At 44.6% G+C, this 27961-nt stretch overlaps 1 protein-coding gene across 3 annotated transcripts in view; it reads right to left on the bottom strand.

The window, feature by feature from the left end:
• FILIP1L (filamin A interacting protein 1 like) overlaps nucleotides 1-27961 on the bottom strand; it is a 1652893-nt gene that overhangs the window by 61514 nt on the left and 1563418 nt on the right. The window contains exon 1 of one of the 3 annotated variants that reach the window (XM_069637215.1): nucleotides 26710-26949. The exons of the other annotated variants lie outside the window; for them this stretch is intronic. The gene's annotated coding sequence lies outside the window, so the exon portion shown is untranslated. Of the gene's footprint in view, nucleotides 1-26709; nucleotides 26950-27961 lie in introns of those variants that run through there. 3 annotated transcript variants of the gene reach the window in all.

Genomic DNA, 27961 nt, shown 5'->3' with positions numbered 1-27961 from the left:
AAATGGCGTTACTATAAGCTGAACAGTAGAACTGATCTCAGACCGAGGCATACTTGCTCTATAGGGACGCGCCGGCCAATTGCATTATAAAGGTCAAGAAAACAAGTTGGTTAGAAATGAGCATTTGAAAAATTGCAGATTATTGCTGTCACAACATTAACCTAAAGCAGAGGCTGAAAGATTTGCAGACTGTCGTGCTAAAGATTACATTGCTTTATTTATAATTGCCAGGATTGGATTGATAAATGGAGGGATGGTGCGCTGTCAACAAATTCAGTAGCTGGAAAAACAGGTTGTAGAATTTACCTTAGGGAAAAGTAGAGGTCGTCTACTACCGCGGTTTTCGATTTTCCCAGAGTTGTCTTGGGTTGCCTTAAAGTTAGGGCTGAGAGGTCAGAGGGAGAAGTTGAAGAGGTTGCAGATTCATTGTGCTCTACTCCTGTGGTTTTCCATTTTTCCCAGTTTTGCCTTGGATTGCCTGAAGGTTGAGGGTGGAAGGTGTGAGGAAAAGTTGAAGAGGTTGGATAATCATTGTGCTCTACTCCTGTGGTTTTCCATTTTCCCCAGCTGTGTCTTGGATTGACTGAAGTTTGAGGGTGGGAGGTGTGAGGGAGAAGCTGGAGAGGTTGGATATTCATTGTGCTCTTCTCCTGTGGTTTTCCATTTTCCCCAGCTGTGTCTTGGATTGACTGAAGTTTGAGGATGGGAGGTGTGAGGGAGAAGCTGAAGAGGTTGGATATTCATTTAAAAATGCAAAAATAAAAAAAATGTGCTCTACTCCTGTGGTTTTGCATTTCCCCCAACTGTGTCTTGGATTGACTGAAGTTTGAGGGTGGGAGGTGTGAGGGAGAAGCTGAAGAGGTTGGATATTCATTGTGCTCTTCTCGTGTGGTTTTCCATTTTCCCCAGCTGCGTCTTGTATTGCCTGAAGGTTGAGGTTGAAAGGTGGGGAGATAGAAGTTTGAGAGATGGGAGATTAAGATTGTGTCTATTGTTGCTTTGATCAATGGTTTAATGGTGTGTGTTTATACTTAGTATGAGTATATTTCCCCCACTTACAGATGTGCAGATGACGCTTGACAAGTATAATGACTAATAATTCTCAATGGGAAAATCTCTATATCGATCACCCTGTCGTTCCATGGTCTTATTAAACTTGCATTTCCTGCCACAAGGTATTAAGTGCAATTAGACAACTGTTCCTTATAGAGATGTCTCTACTATAATCCGCAAGGGAGATACTATGTGGTCTTAAAATCCATGAAAGAAAATTAGAATGTGCATGGTATTCATTTCTGTACTCTATGTGCGTGAGATTCTTGCTGAATCTCAGCATCCTTTTAATGATTTCTCTCTGCAATGTCACATAGTTATTCCGGGTACTGTGACCACAGAACTGGATGCAACACCTCCGGGATGATGGGTACGGTGTGCCAACATTTGCCTTCAGCTCTCTGCTGCATGGCCATGCATTTTGAGCATGTCAACGCCAACTGAGTGGCTCACTCTGTGATATGTCTTTCGACACTCACTGGACTGTTCTCCTGAATTTCTGCATCCCAAAAAGCATGCAGTTCGTGCTCCGCCGCTACGCTGCAGTTGCTGCCTCGCGAAGCACTCCCCCAGACATTGGAAACAGGATTTTCTCTTCAACCAAGCCCAGACTCCCAACCCTTGCTAGCTCCGACGGGAAGGGTCTGTGTCACGGTAATCAGAAGCGTGTTGGTGCGTTCCCTCTGTTTGCTTACTGTTGTGCTCTTGCAGCGTTGCCAGGCAATGACAGCAGAAGCCCGGTAATAATAATAATGTTTAGTGCACTAGTCACCATAACAAAGGCGAAGTATCAGTTCCGCAAATTAGAGGTGTAACAGGCAGACGACTGGGATTTTCTTCCGTTTTCGCAGACTGGTTCCTTCGGCAAGAGTACGCCACAGACTCTGCACTGAAGCAATTCGCCCCCCCCCCCGTGCCTTTCTTAAAGGCAAAACCGATAGTGACAGCCTTGAAATATGAAAGAACCAGCAGTGTATCGAGGGGTGACAGAATTCATTTGTCCGGGGGAGACGGTTGTGTGGTGCATAGATTATAAGAGAATGTTTGCCAATGCAAATTCCAATCTGCGATTTCCCTGGTTTTATCGTTGAGATTACATAACAAGAGCCACACCTGGCACTTGATTACTATCCAGGCATGTTCACCGGCCTCACCCCGAACATCTGAACGTGGGAGAAACCCTTCTTTGATAACTGAAAACCTTTCGGAGAGGTCCATCCGGCAAATGAACATTTAACGTGACATAGCCTTTAGTTTCTGGAGACTGATTCTTCCTTGGAGAATACGTGCAGACCATCAGCCCTTAGCGTGTGGCTCCACTTTGTGGCAAAATCCTAACTATAGCAATAGAGAGAGGGGGGCGGTGGCTAAATATTATCAAGGGACAGGTTTAATGATTGCGGCACAGCAGAACAAAGAAAGGCAGCTAGAGGAGGCGGGAAAACACTAAACTGAAAAGGTATCATGTGTCTCTTGTCAGGGCCACAGGGGCTCCCAAGGACTGGGGCCCATACGATTTGAAAAACTTGAAAGGCCCTTATGCTGGCCCGGCTGATCAACACGCACACCCACAAAAACATGGCAATGTTGTTAGATAATTGAGCCTCAGTTATCCCGGCCATGTTTGAACTGTGGGGTTGAATATATTTTTACACGATTGAAATGGCTTGATAACCACACCTGGAAGTTCCATACTGGAGAGCTTCCAAACATGTCCCTATGCAAAGAGTTCAATGCGAGACATACATCGAGCAGATCAGACGTTCCTCAATCTGTAGCCGAGCCCAGTAGCATAACGCACACATACAAGGTTTCTGGTTTCTTATAGAGCACTATGGCCTTCGGTGGAGGGTTTAGGGTTTGAAGCAGTCAGCCTGTATTATTTATGTATTTAGGGCCCGATTCATGGAACTTTTAGCGCGATGCAAAGTGTCTTTGCACCGTGCAAAAAAATCCATGAATCAGGCCCTGCGTATGTTTTGTATTCATGCTGCACTGGGAATAAGACAATCAAGGGTAGAACAAGGACTCCCAGTTAACCCTTCACTGCAATCATAATAGTTCGCCCTTTGGCTCGATTGTATCAGAATCACTGATATAATCACTGATAACAGACACCTTTACTGAGGGGAAAGTCTGCTCTATGACAGGAATTCCTTGGACATACATCTGACAGTAGAGGTTCTAATATGACAGAACGTGGCCGGAAGGGTGGTCTATGTCTCTTGGACGTAAATCTCCAGTTCATCAATTGGACCTGCATTGCGCCATGCTTTGAAGGTTTCAAATGTGCTAAGGCCGAACCGACTTTTCCCAAACTTATATGATGCTCTTCCTTTCGGGAAAGTCATATTTGTACAGCCCTGACATACAGTGAGTGTCATAAAGCTGTTTCTTTATTAGTATAATGAAACACAGTTTTAATATGGTGTTAGCACCCCGTTCCAATGGCTGGAACTGGGGGTTGGGGCTGGTAAAGGCCCAGCAGCCCGCATTACCCAAGTACCCCGAGTTACCCAAGTAGCCCGAGTTACCTGAGTCGCTCGAGTTAATCGGTAGCCCGAGTAAGTGGACCGAGGGCCTATAACATCGGGGACGGGAAGATACCCCCCATTCCAGCCCTTGGAATGGGGTGCTAATGCTCTTACCACCCGGGGTAACCAAAGCAGTATCCAGGGTGTTAAAAAAAAAGGATTTTCATTCATTGAACGGGATGCCGTGCGCATCTCGTTCAATGAATGAAAACCCTTTGCTAAAATGGCCACCATGGTAATGGAAGGCGGGGCTCCAAATGGAGCCCCTCTTCCATTACTATGACGGCTTGGATAAGTGAGAGGCGGTGAAGCAGCAGCACTTCAGGTAACTGGGACAGAGGAGGGAGGTTGGGAAATAGTTTTTAAAAAAGTAAATGGGGGGGAAGATGGCGTTACAGGGCGGGGGAGGCCGCCAGCAGAATCTGTGAAACGCGGGACGAGATCAGAGTTTTCAGCCTGCGATCCGCAGAACCTAATTGGCTGTGCCTCCCTCCCTGGGTGCTAATAATTAATAACACCCTGATTGGGATAGTCAGCCAATCAGGGAGCTTGGTGCTCAGGGTTTGGTCTCTGTTACAAGCCTGCATTCTAATGGGGCTGATAGCGCATTTCCACACTCTGACAGCCCACACCAGCCCAGCAATTTCTTAAAAGACAAACATAAAAATAAACACGCATATTTTACCTTCTTTACTTCTTCCCCTGCACTTGGCCTTTGGTCAAGCCCTTTGCAGTTCTTATTTCGGTGGTAAAATGAAGACTGAAAGCAGACTTAGGCAGAATGGATGTGGAAAGGAGGATGTAAAGATTTTTTTTAAGAATCTTTTTTTTTTCTTTTTGTACTACATACATTGACGGCCACGTTTTCCTCTTTGGTGTCTGTGGTTGGCAGTGCCCTTAGTCGTCTGGAGAGAGAGCCGTCCAAGCCAGTTAAGGCATTGGGCTGCCCTCTTTCAGGGTCCTCACTGGGAATGCGCATTAACTCAGTTGGGGGTGGGGGGTGGGAGTGTTACCTCCTGGTACAGCCAGCCCTGGCCGTGATTATCGCCTAGTTGACAAACTAGGGAGCTTTTATTTGCCGACCTGTTCATGGATGACCCGGGTTTCCTCGTGGCTCATCTTGAGAAAGAGCGGTTTGCCCTTCTTTTTTTCGATACAGTCTGGTTGTTGCATTTTCATTTGAAATGCTTAAACAAGAGATATCATGGGTGAACATGTCAGCACAGCATTGTAAATGTGGGCCTGCTGACAGCAGAGTGGAGCACAACAGAAGCCAACTGTGCCCTGAAGACCCTGGTCTCGAGCATTCGGTCCACCTGCAGGTCTTCAGTGTGTGGGAAACATCAGGACCCCCAGGGCAAACTGCAATGTCGTTGCCCAGATGGCACCACATTTCAGAAAAACAGTTGCTTGAGCAAAAAGAGTGCATGGTTTCATAACACATGACCCCATGGTATTAATTGGGAAGGGAGATGATTCTTGCAACCTTTCAAAATAACTCTACAGCGCAACCATAAAGTAAAGTGTCATTCATTACCATAACACTGCCAGACGTCTACAGAATTCTTTCTGCTGCATATGGTAAAATGAGCTTGCATGCCAGAACCCTGTCGTCTGCAATTACTAAATTAACATGCAATAGAATATCCCCCATCCCACATGACTATTGGCCAAAATCCTGTGCCTCAGACTTTTTCATAACCAAAAATGATCTGTTGTTTCTTGAACAGAGGGGGCAAGGTATTCCACTTATTCGATAGCTGGACTACAGAGGTCCAACCTCCTTATTCGGCTGTTTCAGAGCGAGATACCCAGCATGGCTAAGAGCACGACCTGGAGCATAATAGAAGAACTAGAAAAACGAATAATCGGAGTAGAATTATAACACAGCATGCACAAGGTGTGGAGCCGCTTAAACTTCACCAGTTTGTGCAGCGGCAATCAATGTAATCACGTCCAGAGTAATAGGTTTTCGTTGGAGTGGGAGAAACTAGCACGCGGTTGAATTCTAGACAGTGCAGCCTCCTGATGAGGTCACAGGGAGGTCCAAATGGTGGTTGTAGGCGTAATATCAGCACCATGACGCCAGGTGTGTGCTGGATCCCACAGGGGAAACTCAACCAGTGGAATGAATCTTCTCAGAATCTTTAGTGTAGAGAGATAGGTTTGTAAAAAAAACTCTTATCTGAGCAGAACTTGCCAAGTAAGGGTCATCTGGCACTATCAGATGGCTAACCACGGCACTGAAGACAATGTGGGAACCATGGACACATATGAAGGTTAGATGCAGTGTCACAATGAGCATCTCCCTTAAGAGTTCAGTGTGGGTCCAGTATTTAAAAAGGTCCCTTTCTCTTATTAGCACACAGAGGTGTGGCAGACACAATCAGATGGCTCAGAATGCAGCCATTTCCACACCACCGCATTCGCCTCAATGGGCTGGTAATGCCACCCTTAACCTTGTTGAATGCCCTCCCTTGCTTTACCGGGCCCTTTATCTCGGTCTCCGGGCTAATTATCTGCTGGTGAAACCTGCTGCAGGTGGCATTAAGGCTATAGTAAAGCCCCTATTACTTATCCCATTCAGCATACAAGGTGGCCCACCCCAATCTCTTTCCTGATACTCGTATTAGTTTTCTGGAACTGATGCAGTTTATTCATATTTATATAGCTTCTGAGTGGGGTTTAGAAAACAAGACAAGCTGAAATGTATAAAGCGAGAAGCACCCAATCTAGGTACAGTGCCTGATTTGCGATTTATCGTACATTAAGACCAGTTGGTAACAAACCCAGTATCAATATCATCAAACCTCTCACGTTCTTCGTTATAGTTTTTAAAATTAGTGCATCATCATCTATGATATGTGCAAAATGAATGCATTTCGTACTATTAATTTGTGAGTTCAATCTACAACCCAGGTTGCAACTTGTGTAGACATTTCAGTGCGTGGGAGCTGGAAAACACCTGGGTCTTTCTTCCATCATGTCTGGACATAAACACTGAGTGCCCGATTCATGGAATTATTTGTGCAGTAATTGGGGACTCTGCATGCCAAACTGGGTGCAAAATCCTGTTTGTCGAATCGACTGTGCTGCACTTTTGCATACCTTGCGGGGACTTGGCGCAGGGTCTGCACATCATTGCGAGCGACCGAGTGCCTTGCACGATACACCACGCAGAGCTTGGGATTGGTTTGCGCAGAGGGCAAGGTAGGTGGCGGAACTCGTAAAAGGCAGAAGAACAAGGGAAAATGTGGCCGTTATGAGGGACGGCCCGCAGACAGTCAATCGCACGCCCACTATTACGTGGAACGATAGGTTTTCATGGATCCAACCACGCAACCTCTCAACAACGAAATGGCCACGCAACTCCCTCATCCGATCCGCCACCCAAAGGCAGGCATACAGACACATGCGCATGGGAATCACTGCGCAGATTTAAGATCAGGTGTCGGATTTAGGGGTGCATGAACGCAGCTGGGGTTCCGAACTAACTTAAGGGTGCGAGTACACAGTGTAGTGGGGTGCAGGAACGGTTTACGGTGGGTTTGCATGCAGAATTTCAGAGATTTACCCGAGTTACGATAAATAGTATGCATGTTGTTGGTGTGCCGGTAACAGTTACGGGTGACCACGTGCAAGGTCCCTGAGATGCATGCCTGCTTGCGGTGGACCCAATGCACTGTTTTAAGGGTGCATGTATCCGCGCCTGGGAAGCATGCAAAGGTAGCTGTTTTTGCTCTTTGGGGGGGCATGTCGGGGGTGTTCCGGTCGTGACTTGAGTATACGATTACTTTGTGCAAACAATTCCATGAAAGGCTCGAGCAGAGTCATTCTCGGCACGCAGGATTTGCGTGATCCCTGCGCACTATTCCATGAATCTGGTTGTTTTTGTTTTTGCTTAGGGGTGTTATAGTGGGCGTAAAAGCTACCATGTCTTGTTTCAGGGTGCCTTCAGGCACTGCAGCAAGATGTAAAGTCAGAAAATCACAGGTTAATTCAGAAAGATGGCGCTAAGCAAGCACCCATCAGTGCACTAAATGGTCTGTGTTTGGTCTCTAGGCCCCTGAGAGGGTTGCACACCAACCCATCACCATGGGCTACAGGCAGGATACCTGCTGAAAGTCTCAAATTAGAATGGACTTTAATGTTTAAGTCCCCAATTGAATCCCTTACCTGCTTTCGTATCAATCCCCCTTACCATACTAGTTTCCTTTTGGGGGTCCCACTTATGTGGAAAAGAGATGCTCCTCTCTTAATCTAATGCCAGCCTCTTCTTGAAATCATCTGCACACGCCGCTCTTCTCCAGACTCCCTGTGCTGTCTTTACCTCCTTGTGCAAAATGTGGCATTTGAATCTTGAATAGGTCTCTAGGCGACCAAGTTAGTTAGTGGTCGGAATCCCTCAGTTTACACGAAAAGCTGCAGAATTGAGATCCCAAGTTTTCTAGGGAGGAGGATACAAAGGTAGGAGGAGGGAATTATCAGCCTCAGTGCAGATAGAAACTGCAAATGCACAGGCAAGCAGTGATCCTGCGCTCGGAGGTTGATGGCATCCTTAGTCAAAATTGAAGGCCCTTTTGATGAGCTGGGTTCCACTTCATGTCTTTTTTTTAGTGCTGCATGCCCCCTTGCGGCTGCTTCAAAGCACGTGTCTGCCTTGTGGATGGTGTCGTGGATGAAGAAAAGTCACTCTGACTGAACGGCCATTACGGGTAGTGAGAAAGCTCTGTCCTCGACTCCTACATGTACAACACATTCCCGTACTTAGGGGACGGTTTAGAGGACTATAGCCCCGGGTCTTTAGGTTGTAGCCCTGGATAGAAGCTCAGGTACTAGAACCAAAAGGCTAGCTAGCCCCCAGTCCCGACATAAGCGTAGCCCCGGATGCTTTCCAGACCTTGCAACACCCCTGACTTACACGTTCATCTTTCCACCCCTTCGTGTGTATTGTACTAATAAACGTCGTAAAAGTATCGCATTGATTCGTTAAGTATACTGGGAATTATTTAAAGACAGACGTGTCCACTGGTTTTCTTTGAGTTTGTCAGCGCTTTGCACCCTGTAGGTTGAAGGCCAGCAGTACCAACTGTTTGCTGTGAGTAACTCTTGCTCACTGGATCACGCCAAACACTTCTGCTCCCTGAATACTTCTTTCCATCCCTGTTATAGCCACACTTATTTTTCCTGCTTGTCTAAAATCAAAAAACACGGCCAAAGTTTGGTCCGCAAGTTTCATAAACAGCCGTAAATAAAATTCCTAAGACAACTTGGGTTTTGTCCCGTTCGTTTCTTAACCAGACTCGAAAGATGCTGCTCAGTTGTTTATGAATAATCATCGGACTGTCCACCAACCGTAATATACCACTCCAGGCTATAGCGTTTAACCATTATCGTACAAGGAGTAGAGTGGTGACTAAAAAAGGAGAACATTTTCATGCCAGGCAGGCCAGATTCTCTGGAGATTTGATATTCATGCTCAGAGCAACATTTGAGTGCAAGCACTTGGCTTTCAAAAAGTATGAATGCTTTCAACGCGCAAAGCCAATAGTTTAGGCAGGTATAGTTGCTTATTGGATCATCTATTTAGCAAAGGGGAAGGACTGAAAAATGACTGCGCAAGGGTGGGGGAATGACAGAGCAAGGGGAGGAATGACAGTGCAAGAAGGGAAAGGAATGAAAGAGCAAGGGGGGGCTAGCAATGGCAGCACATGGGGTGGAAGGAATGAGAGTGCACAGGGTGCAAGGAATGACATAACAAGTGGGGAAGAATGACAGGGCAAGGGGGAAGGAATGACAGCACACAGGGGAAGGAATGACTAGTTAAATGTCCAGACTCATTTGACTGGCGTGGCCCAATACATTTACTATTTGTCTCCAATACCCATATCTACTTTAATTACTAACATTGGTGTCTTACATTCCTCCCCGCCAAAATAACATTGGAAAATCTTAAGATTTTTATGCCATTCCTAGTTCATTTTGTAAACGTCACCTTTATACCTGACTCTTTAAAAAAAGTGGCAGTGACCCCATTGTTGAAAAAAATCAGGGTTAGATCAGAAGGTCTATTCTAATTATAGACCTATTACAAATGTCTTATCTCTTATGAAGGTGGTGGACAAAGTGGCCACTTTGCAAATGCAAGAATACTTGGAAAAGTCACAAATCATACACTCCAGACAATCAGGTTTTAGATCTAACCACGGCATGGAAAGTGGCCCGTTGGACCTCCAGAGCAAAATGCTTAAAATTGTGGATAACAGCAAGGTCGGGCTGCTGATGTTGCTTGACGTATCAGTGACTTTCGCCCTTTTGCACCACAGTAAGTTAATGGACCGCTTGAAGAACATTGCTGGCTGCTCTGAGAAGGCAGTCCTTTGGATTGAATCCTTCTTGCAAAATAGGATGTCCAAAATCATCTCGGGCGAAACTCTATCTAAACCTGAGAGGGTACCGTGTGGTGTACCACAGGGCGCTTGCCTTTCAGCAGCTCTTTTTAATATATTTAGTCATCCATTGTATGATCTCCTCAATTCACTAGGAGTGACATTTTCTAACTATGCCGACCATACCCAACTGATGATAAATATCAGATATCAGTGGGAATTATGAAAAAGATTTGGGCCTCATTTCTAGAATTTACAATACCATTCAAAGCTCGATGGCCAACAATGGTACGTGTCTTAACACAGCCAAAACTGAGCTTTGGGTTTTTGGCTCGCCCAAGCGAGTGCAAAATTGGATGGCACTTACTCAAGCTTTGTTATTCAGAATCGGCAAGTAAACACTGTCTCAAAAGTTAGGACCCTGGGAGTCGTATTTGAGGCCTCATTAATCCCAGAAGCCCAAATCCAATACACTACAAATAAGGCGCAATACTTCCTATGACTATTTAGACTAGTCAAACCCTTTGTATCAGAGGCCAAATTGTACCAGTTAGGGTTTTTAAATTTTGTCACATATCGATTATTGCAGTGCACTATTGGCTGGCGCAGGCAAGGGCTGTTTGCAGAATGATGCCATGCGCATCATTAAGGGGATCTCCACAAGAGAACATATCACAGACCATCGCAAAGGTCTGCACTGGCTTTCGGTAGCAGCCAGGATCTGTTTTAAAGTATGTACCATTGTGCATAAGTGTCTTTACGGTCATGTGCCTAGTTACCTCCAGGACACAGTAAGGGTCATTTGCCCCAAGAGAGTAACTAGATCCATCGACCCTGTTCGTTTGGCTATCCCAAAGAGTAGACAAGTGAAGGGCCTGGGAAAATAATTCCAGGTACAGGCGGCTCATCTGTGGAATAACCTTCCAAAAGATTTTTCTGCAGAAAGAAACCACTTATCTTTTAGGAAAAGACTGAAAACAGCTTTTTTTGACTAGCGCCTCTTTTTCTGGGTTGTTTCTTCCTTTCCATCTTCTGCGCCCTGATACCTGCGGGCTATCGGCGCATTATAAATAAAATGAATAAATACATTCCTGTGTTTAAAGTTTAATGATCACAGTTTAGGATAATGGGTTGGCACCTGCGGTGGCCAATCAGATTCAAGGAGTAGCAAGTGCCACCGCAGGCCACTCCCTGGACCCGCCACTGGAAGTGACAGTGCAAAGGGGGAAGGAATGTGGTTGCTCTACCCTTGATGCCAAGGAAAACATTCCATGTCACATTAAAAAAGTATATGCAGACTGCCACGATTAGTAGTGCCAGTCTGCATTTACTTTCTTAATGTTGCATGACATCAAGTGTTATTACATGGCTAGACTGTCCTACAATCAATGTAGGCCCGTCTAGCTACATAATAACACTTACCATGTTTGCTTTACCCTTGATACACTAAATATAATTTAGTGTTCATCAAGGGTAAAGCAAAAAAGAATGCCATGCTCCCAGCACCCCCCACTGGGTTAGGGCTGCTCGGGGGATCTAGGGCCCAAACCTAAATTTAGCAGCCCCACTCGCCCTTTACTAGGCTTCCCGGGCTGCCTGATCACATTTAATTGTCATTCCTAGATACTGGCGACAGAAAGCAGGGGGAAGCAGCTAAACTCTGGAATGCCCTCCCTCTAGCCTTAAGATCTGATGAATCCTTCTGGTCGTGATGCAAATGCCTCAAAACCTGGCTCTTTTCACAAGACCTCTAAATTCAACTGAACCCGACAGACTCTTGGCATCGCGTACTCCACCCTGACACTGATCAGAAACTTAAATCTAGACAACATGTATATACCATGTATGCTTGTTTTCTTTAGTTTTTTTTTAAATTTACATATTTATTGAATATTTAAACATTAACCTGAACAGTACATCAATATAGAAACATTTACAACAAAAATCCCCCACCTTCCTTCACAGTAAAGTCATATAACAGTGGCATTTTGTCAAATAATTTCGAGTAGTATAACATAGAATTTGAGCTATTTAATCACAGATCTAAATATCTTTCCCAAATTTGATCAAACACATTTCTTTTCTTATCCCTGTATAGAATCAATCTATATGTATGCTGATAACTATTGTAACCACTACCTGTAAACTAATGTACTACCTATGTATGTAACCTTCTTGTAATCAAGTGTAACCACTGCCTTCATTTAAACCAGTGCCCAGATGCGCTGGGTTCGGTGCGCTTTACAAATATCAAAATAAATAAACAAGTACTCACACATACAAGACTTTCACCCGAGCATCCATACATCAAACAACTCCTTGCACGCAGCCATACATAAAAACAAACACACCAACATACACACCCAAGTGCTGTCAGTGTATCCAAGCTGTTTAAAGGAGGGACAGCTGGTCTTCTGTGGTGGTATGTGGTAAAGGCACAACCAGGTATGAGTTTTTTTTATTTTCATTTTATGTAATGTGTCTGTATGTATGAATACAGACACATTACATAACAGTTTTTTTTTAAACGTACCTGCGTGCACCCGCACCATGCAGCAGCGAAGTGGTTTATATTTTTTATACTAGCAAAATTTGCAAGGACTGCCTACTTGCGCTGAGAAACAAATATATAATTAATTTTCAAATAAAGAATACTTTTACTTCATTCTTCAAATTACATCATTTTACACATAAACCACCTTACAATTCAATCAATGCAATGGTTTCCAATTCAATATTCACACATTTGAGTTCAGCATTTATTTCCTAGTAATGCCAACCCAACTATAAACAGTGTATAATATTAGTAAAACAAGGGGGGGGTCTGGGAATCTCTCTACCAGCACATACACAGCCCAATGACCTGTTCTTGGGTGAGTAACCCCTGGGAGAGACTCTACCAAGTCTTGAGCCCACTGTCCCTTTCACACAAAAGAAATTTCCCTGCATATCAGTCTTTGTCCTGCCCAGGAGCAGTCCAGCACCGAAATACTAGGCAATTCTCTGAACAAGAGTACCAACAGCAACCCCATACACGTGTTTCAGCCTTGTTGGGCATCATCAGTGAGGTGAAGCTGCGCCTCTCTAAGAACAGTGGGCAAGGGGTCCACGTCTGGATTGCCCTTTTAACTTAGAGTGAGAACCAAAGTTAATTTATGCTAAACAAGGGGGGCTCTGGGAATCTCTCTACCAGCACAAACTTTAGTACATGTTATTTGCACCAAGAAGATGTACTGGGATTGCCCCTTCTGTGCTTCAAAGCTGTCAGAATGGATTGCCTTTGCTTCGGGGCCTTAGTACTGGACTTGGCAGTTTGATATTGGCCCACTTACAATACCTGCAGGGACAGCCACAGTGTTGTGCCTTGATATGTGGGTGGCCTTGCACTGCAACCGGAGGAAAGCACATGCAGTTTAACACATGTGGTTCACTTGTAGCATTACGCCTACAAGGTTCAGCCCGTCCATGATGCTCGGAGATATATGTTAGTAACTCCAATTGCACTTATAACTGCTAAGGTTAGCCATTGTAACCACAGTGGTTAAATGTAGCTATCCTTGATAGTGTGCTTCTTATACTGCTTTGGTTAGCGTCTGTAGAAGATGGAAGATATGTAGAATCTATGTCTATTTAGTGTATATGTCTATTGCACTCAGCGAATCTCATTAGCCAGGTTTCCCATGGTAGCCTGAGTGTCCCACCTAGAAGATGTTTGAGGACAACCAGTCTATTGCCCTTTGTAGACTCAGGGATAGCCTGCTCATAGTGCCTAGAAAACTCTACAATGCTAGCTGGCTTTTTCTTCAAAACCTAATAGTGAGCTTCTTCAGGGCCAATAACGAATACTTCATAAATGAACTGCTATGAAACTTTCTCTTGTATTGAGACTCTCTTTGGTTATCAATTGTTTGTGTTAGTTTAAACGCATTTCATGTAATTACATACACAATTATGAATAAATAACATATTTACAATGTATGTTTGACTGAATATAGAGTAAAATAAGAGAAAATAAAGAGAAAAAATAAAGAGAATGTGTTAGTCAAATCTGAACTTTTTACTGTGTGTAGGAGTGTGAAGGATTGGGAACTGACAACATCAATTATTTTTAGGAGTATATTTCCCTCCTCATCAAAGTCTCAATGCAAGAAAATGTTTCATAGCGAGTAATTGATCTGCAATAGAATAACACTAATTTAAGTGAAACAAATATTAATATAGAGAGACAAAGTTAAACTTGAAAAAGAATTGCCAAGTGGCTGCCATTAGTGTGCACTTGAAATACACACGCTAAAAAATTCAAAGATCACTGACAGATTTTCTTTATTTTTTTCTAATTTTCTCTTATTTTACTCTATATTCGTATAAAAAATGAATTGTATATATGCTATTTATTTATAATTTTGTACATAATTACCTGAAATGCGTTAAGACTAACATGAAAAGTTGACAACCAAAGTGAGTATTTGATATTAGCCCTGAAGAAGGTCACTTTTAGGTCTTGAACAAATTAACAAAGACCTACGGTAAAGCTAATAATCATGAAAGGTCTAAACAACCAAGAGAAACCTTTAAAGTGGGATGTGATAATATTGTACACTGTTCATAGTTGGCATTATGAGGAAATAAATGCTGACCTCAACATTTGTCAATATTGAATTTGGAACCATCGCATTGATTGAATTGTAACATGGTTCATGTGTAAAATTATGTATAATTTGAATAATGAAGTAAAAATATTCTTTATTTGAAAAACAACAGAGTTCATGATCTATTGTTTTTCTCAGCACAAGTGGAGAGCCCCTGTAAATTTTGCGAGTACAAATTAAACAAACACAAACAGATGTAGAGTTTTTTTTTAACTGATCCCATGCACAGTTATATTTAAAATTAAAAGTCATGTATAAATGGTGGTGCAACAAGGGTCTAACTAGGAACCTGTTTATGGGACAAAATAATGTTTTGAATTTATGTTATGTGTCGTCATGTATGTATCAATACATACATAAAGACACATTACATAAACAAATGTAAAACGTACCTGTTTGCACACTCACCGTGCGCCGCCCTCCCACCCACAACATGAACACTCTGACAAGAGAGCATTCCTCTCCTGTCAGTCAGATTGTCTACAATGTGAGCACAATAACGAGATGCGGCAGGGTCAGACACCCACCGCTTCTCACTATTTCACACTCTGTTATGTGCTCAGCCTCTGAGGTGGACTGGCCTATAGGAAACTCTGGAGTTTTCCCGGTGGGCCTCTGCACCCTGGGCATCTTTTGTGTCGTATTTCCACATTTTCTCATAGGAAAGGGGTTTGGGCCTCCCGAAAATGTGTAATATGGGGCCACTTTGAACATTATTTCCAGGGCCTCTTTTGGTTCCCAGTCCAGTTGCTCGGTTCACAGCAGCCAGAGGCAAAACTCCATTGCTCTGCCTTTAACTGCCATGAACGAAGCAACTGGCTGAGCACATGGTGACTAAATTGTGTCAATTATTCATTACCCATGTACAGGAACTTCACTTGAAACATCACACATATAGTAAAGTGGCTGTGTGATGAGCACATCTATGCCATGTGACCATGTATGATGGGGTGAATATTGTTGATCGCTTAACGAACTTCTTTGCTAGGCTGAACTCACCCATACACTACTTCAATGATGGAGGAAATGTGTTGGAGATGCCCCTAGTTTTTAAACAATAGCACATCTCCTGCACGAATACAGCAACATCACTCTAGACAGTGACACCAGCACCATTAGACAAGTTGGACTCCGACTCTGGCGCGTGCAGAGTTGAAACCTAAGATGAGATCCAGTCCTGAGAGGTTTCTTTAAGCACCCCGAACAGCATGATTACGGTGCAGAGTGTTCTAAATTTAAGGCAGTGCAACCTTTCGGCAGTCCCAAAAAAAATAGAGGCAATTTAACACATAGTGTGCAAATCATGCAAAAGCAAAGAATAATGTCTTGCATGCGCCAAAAATAAAACGTTTTTCATGCGCAAGATTTCGGGCGCAGTAATACCAAAGCAGGCCCATCAGAAATTAGGGACCTGATGAGCATAAAATCTGAACATATGTTGGTCGTTATGATAAAATACATATGCAAACAGAGTCAGACCACACACTCTAAGATGGCAGCACCATTTGCAGGCTCGACAAGTGTGTACCACGAGACTCATTGTATCCATGGTGATAAGTAAATGTTTGTTGCAATCGGCCTGCCTCACATCAGACGAGCAAGCCGTTCCGAGGAAGGCGGTCATGCATGGAGATAGGCTAAGCCCAATATGTAATAGAAAGCGTGTGTATACAACAGAAGACTGCGGGATAAGGATTGCAAATAGTTGATCATTGCCTGCAAAGCTCAATATGGTGATCACAGATCCTTTAAACTAAAACGCTAACCTTTGTCTGTTTCCCAATTGATGCCCAACAAGGAACCAGCAACAGACACCATACTAGGCGCACCCAATTCAGAAGTACAATAGCACATCTCCTGCACGAATACAGCAACAACAACAAGCACCAGAGACCCTGTCCTGTATTACTCCTTATAAACAGAATATTCTGGTAAAGCAACAATGACTGTTGCAATATCATGTAAACTAGGACCATCATATGTATAAAAGCCTCAAAATGTTTTTATATCACTCCAATAGAGCACTACATTTGACTGTATTTTTATTGTATCCTCTACAGAGTGTTCTATGACCAAAGCACAAAGTATCTACACTGTGGGACAGGTATATGGCAGATAGAATATACAATCAAGGTGGTTCACGAATCCTACTCAAACCTACCATCCTGATGAATGTGGTGACATTGACCGTAATCTCACCGAAACCGGTAGGCTACATGAATGGATGTGTCAAGGCTTAAAACACGGACCAGGTTAAACAACAGGGATAATAGATTTACAAGTGAAGGCTCTCCCCCACTTTTTTCTTTGCCAATGATTTCTTTCTATATTTTTCTTCAAAATAGTCAATTTTAGTCATTGTTCTTTACACTTATTGGTACAACGGTCTTGAATATTTGAGACCAGTTGGGAATCAATACATTTTTAGAAGTAGTTCACATAGGGACAGCCTCTCCCTGTCTTTCCCCTAGATAGGCGGCCCACCACCGCCGTCTAGGAACAGCACACCCACACACAGGGAAAGTTAGACTCTGTGCAGGGATATTTACCTGGTTGACAGGCTAACTAAAGAACATGTAAGCTCCTCTATGCACACTGTTTCCTGGGTGAAATGGTTGACAGATAAAAAAAAGGCTCCTCTGTAATTTTCAAATCCCCCTTTTTGTTCGAGCCGCCCCTCTCCACTTTGGCATCCTTTAGAAAATGCTCTATGACCATTAATTTGTCTGTTTTCCATAACAATTCCTTTAACAGAAATCCTTGCATTTACGTCAACCAGAATGTTTCGAATGTATTCTGAGACCACTGGCCATGTGTATCCCGCTCTTGTTTTCGTTGCTTTTCCTCCATTAATGCCCTCCTTTCTCTACGACTCACCCTGAACGGAAACATTTTGCATGTACCTTTGGCATTTAACAAATAAGCTATAAAATTATAATTTAAGAAATTACCCACTGATCCCCACCAACTGTGCTGAATATTTACAGTCAATGTAATCTGCATGGGGGAACTGTTACCATCTAGTTAGCTTTCCAAGCCTTATTAAAGTTTTCTCACTAACGGGGTGGACTTCAAGTGGTTTCTAGAAGGGAAGTGAAAAGCTGTGCATCCGCCTGGGCTGCTTAAGACATTTAACTTCCGGACCAGCAGCCAAAATTCAGCAGCGTCCCCTTGCGTCATGCTGTTCCTGACATGTGTCCTCATGCCTGTAACCCTCTGTATCCCCTTTCTCTGTATTCTTCTAAATATACCAATAGTATTGCTGCCTATTGCTGTTGTACATCACTATGTTGCTTTCCAGCTAGGCTTGCTCAATATAAATCCAAATACATGTATCTTTTCTTTGCATTTATTTTGAGAACAGGGGTGTCATTTTCGATCAGAAATGACTTGCAATAACACATTTACAGATGGGGGCTGCATTCCCGGCGGGGGTGAGTGGGTCTGTACAATAGCAGAACGATGAGAACTATGAGAACGATAGACAGAGATACAATCAGCCAGGCACTCGGTTGAAAGGCCGCTGATAGTTTTGTAGACTAGGAGAAGGAACTTGAAACGGGTGAGGTTGGGCATGGAAAGCAAGCTAGCAGGTGGTCAGTCGGGAGAAGTAGAGGAGGGTCTGGATAGGTTGTAGAGAGTGTGGGTATCTAAATAAAGGACTTTGTCTAGAGGGAGAAAGGAGCAGAGCGACTACGAAGGAGTTGACACGAACAGACATAATATATGCTGTGCATCGTGGGTGGATTTAGTCAGTGGCCTGTGACAGCAAGAGATTCTGGGATGGAAGGGCCGCAACACATTGGTTCAGCATTGGAAGTGGATGTGTGGGTGGGTGAATATTTCGGAGTTGTATTTGGGCATTTTGTGTTGCGCTTCTATCAGAAACACTGTACTTAAGCAATAACAAGAGGAATTCCGAAAAACCTTCACATTGTGCATTACAATGGCAGATAATGATTAGTGCACAGAAAGTGAGCCAGGTGGCGGGAGAAGGGAAAGGGTAAAACAATTAGAATGTGGGTAGGGGACTTCATGGACAAATGACAATGTACATTATTCACAATTCTGAGCAGTTGAGGGCGAGGTTGGTGATTAGGGCTGGGATCGCGCTGCTGTGCATCTTAGGTGCTCCCTCCTTGGATAGAGGGCACTTTTTGAGAGCAGTCTTAGTTTAGTTTAGTATAGTTTATTTATGTGTAATGCGCACCAAGCCCAGAGGCATCTGGGCGCTATGCTTACACGTTGCAACACCGAATAGTCTTGAAGGCGTGTGCAGTGTAGAGGCATGCAGGGGTTGTCAATGCTAGTCATACATTAAGGGCTGCATCTGTGCTCCCGCTATAGAGACAGACAGTGGCACCCGTTTCAAGATTCAATGGGATCAAGGTTGAATCACAGACTGCGAAATGTGATGGTATAGGTCTGTTACAGCAGGCAACATTCATCTACCACCAAAAGCAAACAATAGAAGGAAATGGAGTGCCCAGAGATGTGTGCTCGTGAGGTTTAGAGTACCAGAATTGCATGCAGGTGCAATGCATGGTATGGGTGGCTGCAGTTAATTCAGCTTAAGTGCAAAATCCAAGGGCAGGTGAAATTCATATAGGGATATTCATACGTTCCCACTTGTTTTCTGAGGTTACTGAGCAAAGAGTTGACACAGCAGCTCTATTTGGACCAGAGCATTCTGGGAGGAGACCATGATTTTCCTAAAGAATGCAGTGTTCTTTTTGTATTTCGTTGGGGTGTGGCTTCAAAATGGTGCTTTAACTTGAAAAAAGAGCCACTGTCTGTGTTCCAGAACATTTCTTGAACTCGTCATGTTTAAATTTGATTTAAGGATTAAAACTAATCCTTTCAGGATGCTGTCTGATTCATTTAATCTGGTTAATCCGGGGTTGAAATATGCCATGTACTAAAATGCCCCTCTTTGGCAATCGCTGTGTTCCAGGAGCCATCATAACTGGTTGAGTCCTACTGTACAGAGGCACGGCTGCTGGTGGACACTGACCCGGCGAGCCCTGATTCCTGATGGAAAGGAAACAAGTTGCCACCTGGTGATGGCAAACTGTAGAATCAACAGACTCAGTGCCTCATTAGAGCTATGATGGTAACAGTAAAACATTGTGATATTTTAAATAAGTCCTATTTTTCAGATACCACCTAATTACTAGATGGGATATTTACGGCATGGGCTGGAGTCGTTCCTATGCTGTCCAGGCCGTAAATATCACATACTGTTCCATGCTATCCCAAACTGTAATCAGGGTATATTTGAAAAATAGGAGTCATTTAAAATACCACTGAAGTATAGCATTATGTATCCAAGTAAGGGGTTTATAAAGCGCACATCTAGCTGGGAAGCAACAGAGTGCTGTACGTAGGGGTCACACCCAGGATGGTACAGGTAGGGTGCCGGGGTGGCGGGGATGGGTAGGTGGAGAGGGGGTGTGGATCCATGGAGGGAGAAGTGGGGTTGAGTGGAGCGATCAAGGAGATGTTATTTGAGATCTTGAATGAATAGCTCCTCCCTAACACCTAGCTCCACACACATTCCACTCTCCACCCTGCCTGCGATGGGAGATCTGCTGCCTACTGCCTCCTCCCCTGAGTGCTTGCAGATCCCTTGCTAGCTAACCGGCTGCCCCTCCCATCCCCTTTTAGCTCCCCGCTCCCTTGTTTCTCTGCTTCCCTCACTGTGTTCTTCCCCAAATGCTCGTAAAGCGCTCTGTTGCTTCATGAAGCTAGGCCTGTGCTCAATAAACTCAATAAATACCCGAACAATAATAATAAAAGAGGAGGGTCTTCAGGTCTTTCCTGTGAGGCACGTCCATTGTGCCTGAAATGAGGCTCTGAACCTTAGGATGGAGGCAGAAAAGAATGGTGTGTGTAAAAGACAGTAGCTGACTCAGTCCTGGAACATATTTAAATGCTCAGTTAAATGGCCCCTCGCTTTGCTGTGCCGTGTCAAGCCGGCTCTTACACAAAATCAAGTGGTATAAGTAGAAGGCTTATTCCGGCACATGAGAGACCAGAGGTTTTACTGGACTGTAAGGATACGATTTGGGAGACTTTTCATAAGGGAAATGATGTATCTTGCACATATAACTTTAATACGTTTTGGTGTACCGCACCATTAAGGAAATACTTGAACATTTATGTAATTGAATCTTTAATATTATTTTCTGTTAATATTATTGTATTGATTCTTAGATGACCCTTTCTTTATTTGCTGTTTTTTTATATATATTTCATGAATCTATAAAAAGCCTTAATTTGCTGTATTATAAAATAAATACATCAAGTGGTCAATACATACGCAGTCTGGCATTCCTACAGTGGGAGAAGCATTCTCTAAGCACTCTGTCGCTCATATTAGCAATGGGTTCATCCCCCCTTGAATGGAAAAGGTGCATGAACAAAGGTATAGCAGGCCCCACTTTGTCATGTGTGTTCTAGCTGGCAGGTCAAGATCTTGCAATCGCTGGGGGAGTTGAGCAATACATTGCTTAAAATGTGAGTCTTGTTTGTAAACCAAGGTGATTCCTTTCGCTCTCTCCGATTGTCTACAAGTCCTTCTCGCCGACATAATTGCTTTAGTGGCAGGAACATGCCAGATCACAAACACATCTTCACTTGCATCATACGCATCGATGGGGGCGGGTTTGGAGGATGCCACTGACTTGTTGCGGCATTGGCCCACAAAGCCCGCCTGTGCCTCGTAGGAAAGAATGCAATGGCCCAATAGGGAAACCAACCTCGTTTTATGTTATGGGTAGGGAGGAACACAACAAAGATGGACGGAATGCGTAATACACGTGAAATCCCAAATAACCTCGTGTATCAAAGTGCCCCCCCATGTCAGCACTTGGGGTGCAATATTCAGTTGGGGAGATCTATCCTCTACCAAAACATCCAAAGGCACAGTCCATATGTCAAAGCTGAAAACGGCAAACCCACCCCACAACATAAGTTGTCCAATAGCCAGAAGGTGATGATGGGTAATAGGGAAGTTATGTGTGGGATACCTCTGCATGCAGCACGACTGGCTTTTGGGGAAATGTCCCTGAGCATGAGCTTTGCACCTGACACACCCCACGCTGACACTCACTCTCCTACTTAACGCATGGGGATTTCACTTTGCACAGAGCGCTGCTGTCTACAAGCTAGATTTGCCCTCCTCCAAATCACAGACACACACAGCTGTCACATTCAGTGTGAAAAGTATACTCACTGCAAATGCCACACTCTATTTGCTGAAATGGTGGACGAGGGGTTCTCCTCCTCTGCCCTTTTATAACTAATTCCCTTGCACATTGTTTTCATGATTCCTGATTGTGTGCGGTCACCAGTGATGCACGCTGTAATGAGCTTCTTCCAAGAGGCCCACTGCAATGTTGGCACTGTAAAAACCTATCCTCAGTGGGTGCACATTGCAATGTTTGCTTCTCCCAGTTCTATTAGGATATCAGCTTTGGGTCCTGAGGAATCTAAAATGCATCCTCTTTGTTCAATCTTCGCATAAGCATTTTGTTTGGTTGGGATTACCTGAGTTGCCTGCACTATGGTGCCTGATCCTGGGTGGGCTATCTTTAGAGATTGTTCTCAGCAAGGTATCATTGAGGTGTGCAGCTGTGGGGTGCATTGTGAACAGTGGTCGAAGTGTACGAAAAGAAGTAGTGGAACTATGTTCCCTGCTGGCCCGTCCCCGCTCCCTATAAACCCCATCACATGCCCCCTCCCACATGTAATCCAAACTCCCAAACACAGCTGCTGTTTAAGGCAACGTTCAGTGCAGGGCACTAAAGTGCAAGCTTCAGCTTCTTCCTACACTTTTAGTTTAAAACGTAACCATTCCGGAACAGTTTCTTTTTAATATAAAAGTATAGGAACGGTAAAGCTTTTTTTTTTAAGTTGTGTAGCACAGCTTCCAACCACCCCACTCACTTCGACCTCCCACTTGGTGTGGAGGAGGTCCTTTGTGATGAGTTCACAACTCTGCTTGCCAGTACATGGTGGAGTCGCCACTGTCTGTACCCCTTTCTCAACTGCTCTAATTCCTACTTCCCAGCATATACTATGCAGAAGGACTACGTCACACACGACAAATGCATAATCCCCCATACACAACCAATCAGGACCATACATCTCTAGCACCAGCATGCATAACACAGTGCCAGCCCACATACCCTCACACGACAGGCACAAAAAGATGCCTTCTGGGGCCAGATACCTCAAGTGCCCTTCACACAAATCACCTAGAAACACAGCCGAATAGAGTATCCTGCACGCATCAGCACAACAGCAAAGCTATCTTGCATTGTTCTTTGCAGTGGAGTAACTTTGCTGAAAATGTTGGTGGGGACATGACATCTGAAGAAAAGGCGCTCCAGCCAAATGAATGGGGACCAAATGATGTGCCATGAAAGTTAGGGGGGGACAAACACTCCTGCCCACCCCTAAAATTACGCCCATGGTTCCTTGTAACCGGACCCAACCCACTTTTCTTATATATGCCAGTGAGTCAAGAGACCATGAAACTGACAAGAGTGAGAGGTAAAATAATAATTCACATTTATATAGCGCTACAAACCCTCAGGAATCTGAGCGCTGCTTATTATTACCCACGGTGAGTGGTGCTTATTTATCAACCTCAAAAGGATGAGTTTGGCCCTGCCGGGACTCAAACCTGCGTGTGCAGGCTTTGCACAGATGTCAAAGCAAGTGCTCTACTCGCTCTGCTATCTGGACGGCTCACATAAGACCCGATGACAAAACATTGCTCACTAAATTCAAGGGCACCATATTGTGCACATCTGTGCCGCGGAACAATGTTTCATTTCAAACGCCGGTAGAAGCAAATGCTGATGAGTCATACTGAAACCTCTACATATAGGAGTTCTTCTTTACCCTTGTTTTGCATATCTGCTTTTCAAATACTAATGCACGGCATATGGAAAATGCCACCTGTGTATGTAAACAGTCGAAACCTTCTTCCTAGTTTGTCTTGCAAAAGTCCAATTTTCTGTTTCTGGCTCCTTCCCCACCACCAGCACGATTCACAGACTGTTTTCCAATGGGGATTTGCCATTATAAAACACTTCTGTGAATTAGGCCCCTGGGGCTTGAATCATGGAATTTTTAGCAGGGTGCAAAGAAACTTTGCACTGCCAACAAACACCCCGATTCACAGAGCAGAACAAAGTGTATTTTTGCAGTGCAAAGTGACTTTGCACCAGTGCAAAGTCAGTAGTCAGTGCAAAGTCACTTTGCACTGCAAAAATACACTTTGCACCGCTCTGTGCAAAAAAATTGCAGAAATAAAAGCAGTGGTGTGGCCCCTGCAATCCACGTAACGGATGTGTGGGACACTCCCGCAACCTCCGGACCCATTATACCACACAGGGGTAGCAGGGGAGACCTCTGCTCCCCTTGTGTGGTATAATGGAAACACTTTTGTCGGGTCACACCACAGAATTTTTGCCGCGTTTTTTTGTAAAAACTGCTATTTTTCGGCAACCACATTACTGGATACCGTAGGTTTTACTTGGTACCACCCGCTCACTTGCCTCTCACTGCAACCGGCAGCTGCAGGGCCTTGTTGAAGGCATAAGCGCACGGCAGCCTTGTACAGTCTGCAGCCAGACACCACGGACCGAGCAGCGACCGGGGTGAAGTTGCAACGTTCATTGTAACAGGATGACAGGATGTTATCTTTGACGCCTAGCTGTGGCTGTTCAAATGCCAACTTAGTTCAGAGCACGGCCTCTTGACGGTTGAGTCACCGGGCCTTTAATTGCCGCTAGTCGTGAGTTATGTGTGTGTAAATGATAAACCATTCAAAAGCACTAAATTATCTGGTCATCACAAAGAGTATATAATATATATAATAGGTTTTACTTTTGCGCTTCACCCCCGATTGTTCCTACTTTGAAGTGCTAGAAGATGAACGTCTCAGACTGCAGTGCCAGAACTTGCAATGCGCATGCATGCCCCTGTCAGAGGTGTGTGCTTAACCTCTGCGCTATCCGCCTTGATGCGCTCTGTATGTAATGCAACATTGGAACATTGAGATACTCAACTGATACATGAAACAGACATGTTCACTTAAAGGCAGTACATCGTTAAACCATTGTTGAAGGAACGTTAAACAAAAATGCAACAGGCACAGAACGAAGCCGAACACAATCTGTCCGGTTTGATGAATTGACTTCCGGCCTTTAAGACTGCTTGGTGCAAGCATCCGCACCTGTCTGCATCTTTGCTACTGTTTTTTCGAAGTATGTTTGCAGTGGGTTGACGTACTCTGAAGCAGGCGTCACATGTCATCTTGGCGCTCTACAAAACTCCAAAACAATCACATTCAGTGGTCGAAGTGTACGAAAAGAAGTAGTGGAACTATGTTCCCTGCTGGCCTGCCCCTACTCCCCACACACCCCATTGCAACAACCCCTCCCATACACAATACACCCCCCCCCCAAAAAACACGTGCACCTGCTGTTTAAGGGAACGTTCGGTGCAGTGCACTGAAAGTGAAGGTTTCAACTTCTTCCTACACTTTTATTTTAAAACAAAACCATTCTGGAACGGTTTCTTTCTAAAATAAAAGTATAGGAGCTGTACAAGGTAATTTAAAAAAGCATAGGAGCACCGCTCCCGCTCACTTCGACCAATGAATGCACTGCAACAAAGCAGTCTGAATTTGGCAGTGCACTGCTGAGCACACCACCTCCCTGCGTGTGAGAAAGAGACTCGTCCAACGCATCTGATGCTGTTCCCTCTCGCCTCTTCACCTTCAGCGCTTAAGATACAACCCAAGAGCTGTCAACAAGTCCATATAGTCAATTAACGTAACACGGTGCTGCCTCGCCCCCCTGCCCCCGCTTCTCCCTCTGTGTATTAGCCTCTCTGTACACTCTTCACACTTAGAGCCTGCTTCATGGAATTTTCTAGCACGGTGCAAACTGCTGCAAAGTCGCTTTGCACTGCAAAAATACATTTTGCACGCATTTAGCGCAGTGCAAACAGTGCCTTTTACAGTGCAAAGTGGCGTCGCACTGCAAAAGTACACTTTGCAGCGCTCTGTGAATTAGGGTGTATGTTGGCATCATACCCGTCACTTTGCACCGTGCTAGAGATTCCATGACTCAGGCCCTCGGTGCTTTAAAACCTGCTGACACTCTGCAAGGCGCTACACAAGAAACCGCCATCCGCGCACGTCCGGTGCTCCCCGCAGATGAAAAGGCGCACTTGGTAAATCTGCCGAACCCAGTTCTGCATATTGGCTCAGCGCGGGACGTCAGGGAATGAAGTAACTTTTGATCCTAAACTTTCCAGGCAGCTCCTTTCACATGTCAGTGACAGTAGGTTTAGTAAATCCATACGTCCTCCCCCCCACGAGCTCGCGGATAGTTCCCATGGTGCGCGTGACGCCTGCCAGGCTTGAAAGAGCCGATGGGATGACTTCACCGGGGAGGCAGGATGCTCTGACGGCTGCCAGGGATCTAAGGCAAACGCCTGGCAAACAGATACAACTCTGGTGAGCTGGGTTTCCACTTTTAATTTGAAACCTCTGACACGCCATGCTGGAAATTAAAGCCGTGCGTGGGCAGCTTTAAACTTTTCATTTTGCAGTAGCCATTAACTCTCTGTGGAGAATGCACCCTTTTGAGAGGATTCACAGCATTTGGCACCGGCCGGGCAAGACAAACAACGAGCGACACGGCCACGTTCGGACACAGGCATTTTTTTGTTTTCGAAGGCATGGCTCCACGCAAACCAGATGGGAACTTAATTGGCAGCCTTTCATTTTCCTCACAAAAATATATTCAAAAAGGTGAGCAATGCATCCTTGAAAATATTTTATAAGTAACGTTATTCAAACGATGCTCATATTTTCCGAAAGCTTTGTTACCACGTATCTAAGTTGCATTATAATATCTGTTAAACACGTATTTTTAAGTGAGTACATTTAGAACATCTATTTCTTCTGGGAAGTTTCCAGATATGCGTCGGAGTGCAGAACACATATATTGGTTAACTCTCAAATAAATGTCTCCCCCACCCCCCTCGCCACGGTACCTTGAGCTCGGGGGTCCCAGTACGCCGAATGCATGGCTCCGGAGAGGGGCGTTCGGCTGTGAATCGGCATCCGAGCTGCGCGCATTCCAAGAGTGAGAGCAAACAATGAGAGATGTGCGCCGTGCGTGCTCCAAGCCTATAGAGCATTACGTCATGGCGCCGCCTTATAAGGCGCGCGGTGCTGTGCAGCCCGCCGGCCGCGGACTGGAGTGTGTGCGCGCTGGTCATAGCTAGCCGGGGTTCGGAGACCTCATTAAGGCGCCCGGCTCCAGCTGACGCGTGTGACGCATTGAATTATGGCTTTAGTCTACCCCAAGTCCCCCGCTGAAAAAGAATATGCGGAAGCCTTAGGTTGCAGGCGGTTCCTTCGTGTTATTGATAGCGAATTCTTAAGAGTTATTAGCCAACTAGCTTGGCGTCCTGTTTACATTTCATTTCCGAGTGTGAAAGCGCAAAGAGGTGAGTTTTTCTTTCGGGCCCAGAAAGTGATGTGTGGATTTCGATGTGGTTTGGGTATTGCGAAGTACGAAAACAATCGCGTTCAAACCGCTCCGAGGATCGCACGCAGCCTTTGTGTGTGTGCAGAGTGGGGGTCCTGAGAGGATGGCGTTTATTACCCGATGATGTAACTAGAAAACAATTCTCCCAGTGATGATGGGAAGGCCAGATCAACTCGGCAGATTTTACTCATTCAAAAGCACGTTCCTTATTTTTTCTTTTGCACAAAACATGAATAAAATGTCATTTGCCACCATAACGCTTTGCTTTAAACATTAATTAAAGATTTGCACATGTAGGTGGAGATGTCCGCCATGCATGTACATATACAGGAAAATTATGCTATGAAGAGGACTACTTTCTCGCACTGAAGCAAAATTTCATAGGGCACTGTTGCAAAGAAAATGTAGGGCCCACCTTGCTTGTTGTGAAATCAAGGTATAGAATGAGCCACTGGTTTTTTGGTCATGTGTAAAGGTGGTACACCCCGTTTCGGCGCTGCCGGTTCGGCGCGGCCAGTTCGGCGACAGGATGTTTTGGCGCTGGGATGTTTTGGCGCGCCAATACGTGCATATGTTGGGAGCGTTATTTCCCCTGTAAAAATGCAGGGCGACAATTTCACAGCTTCCGATGGATGCCTCATGCCTCAGTGATGGCTGTTGCATGAAACTGGTTGAAAGGTGTTTAAACAGTTTGCATGATAACAATATTGTATGAGCATACGTAGCTAAAAGGGCAAACGGCAGGCGTGGAG

The sequence above is a fragment of the Ambystoma mexicanum genome, chromosome 7p, assembly GCF_040938575.1.
Source record: "Ambystoma mexicanum isolate Mex_15411 chromosome 7p, UKY_AmexF1_1, whole genome shotgun sequence".
In the NCBI taxonomy this organism is placed as follows: Eukaryota; Metazoa; Chordata; class Amphibia; order Caudata; family Ambystomatidae; genus Ambystoma; species Ambystoma mexicanum.
This window is presented reverse-complemented; position numbering and strand designations above follow the sequence as displayed.